Below are 1,704 nucleotides of genomic sequence, written 5' to 3' on the forward strand. Positions count from 1 at the left end.
TCAATCTCTCGCTGGGCGCATATACAGGCAGGCAGCCTCCTCACTATAGACCAATCACTGTTAAATCGCCAGGAAAATCGGCAGAAGTTCCACGTTCGTTGAGCAGCTGCCCCAGCCACCTCCGAGTGGACATCGTAAGCTGCGTGTTTTCAAGCATAAGCGAGCGCATTTTCATGTGACGGTTGTCTCACTCCCCTGCCCAAGCAGACCACGCACTTTCAAAATGGTTTCAAAATGGTTCCTCTCTGGACTCACTGTTGCAACATTCCATTCAAATCATTAAGTTAGTGAAGTAAAACACTGCCAAGAGGGAATCTATGCTTAGGCTTTAAAAAGAGCAACAGAAGGCACCCAGCTGTTTGCCTTCATTTATCAAATGATGATCACACACAGTTCACACATATGTAGCAGGAGAATCTGCCAACACTCCACGCGTCCATCTTTGGATTGTAAAGTTGACATGTAAGTCCTTCGGTACTGCTGCTGAGTTTCAGTCATTCCTTTTTCTGCTGTGTGGTTTACTGGCACGAGAAGACACTGTGGCCTTAAGCTGCTCTAGCTTTTTTCTTAGACACATCTTTATGAAGCTGTGTCAGCTGCCAGGGAGAGATTGTCTTCAGAGCCCAGGAACCAGCCTTACATTTACTGAGTATGAGATTATCTAAAGTAGACAGAGCAAGAAAAGATCACGGGATCAGGGTGGGTAAGTAGGGAGAAAGGAGAGACAGAGAGATGAATCTTAAGTCAACACTGAAAGAACAGTTTTAGTCAACACTGCAAGTTTTACTTAGTCACCAATTTTATATTGGTACCCTCTGCATGCAGAAAATTCCAGTTCTTGATGATATTAATATCATTATCCATTTTAATGTTTATAATATATAATATATACTAGCGTCAGAATAATTTTAATACTTGTATTTAACAATATCTTTTTTAACTAAAAGCAATTTGATATTTTTAACAGTTTTCTCCCTTAGGAATATTTTATTACAAGATAAAAGAATGTTCTCAAGTCATTTGAAATTATTTTTAATAGCACTTTGTTGACTCAATATAATTAGGTTAATTCTTCGTATTTTTACTTTTAGTGGTTGTTTCTTACAAGTTTACTTGGTATGAAAAAATATTTACATCCTTTGAAGAGAAAATCTACAAAATAAAGCTCATACAGAATTTACTTCATCGCCTGTTTACGCTGTACCTGATAGTAAACATTAAAAAAAAAAAAAGATACTGTCCGGCCCCTAGAGGCCTTGCGGGTGTGGCTGCTGTGTCACCTGTGTGTCAGCAGAGGTCCTGAGGAAGGAGGCTACATCCATGCTCCGTGTTCTACTTGTGAATAATCAGTAGCCTAACTAATTAGGCTGAAGACAGCGAGCCCCAGACAACCACCATTCTAGCACTGTGTTTGCACTCTTTTTGTCAATAAATTATTGCTTCATATAAGTGATATTGATGAGATGGAGATTTTTAAAATTCACTAGAAGAAAGCCTTGAGGTTTGAAATTAGAGGCAATGATGGTGGTCCTCATTTTATAAGAAGAAAAGGGCGGGGTAAACCCTTTTGTTGAGAAATCGTGCTGAGTGTTACCATCCTTTACCGGAAATTCCTGTAAAGAAAGCAGCCTTACTCACTATTTCACCTAAACTTAACCACAAACATTTTCTTGTCAGGAGGCTGGCCAGAGAACAGCTTTCAAA

At 39.4% G+C, this 1,704-nt stretch overlaps 1 pseudogene; it reads left to right on the top strand.

Moving 5' to 3' along the window:
- Positions 1-1,240: 1,240 nt before the first annotated feature.
- Positions 1,241-1,362, top strand: LOC132648415 (small nucleolar RNA SNORA17; annotated as a pseudogene).
- Positions 1,363-1,704: the final 342 nt, after the last annotated feature.

Source organism: Meriones unguiculatus, chromosome 16 (genome assembly GCF_030254825.1).
Source record: "Meriones unguiculatus strain TT.TT164.6M chromosome 16, Bangor_MerUng_6.1, whole genome shotgun sequence".
NCBI lineage: Eukaryota > Metazoa > Chordata > Mammalia > Rodentia > Muridae > Meriones > Meriones unguiculatus.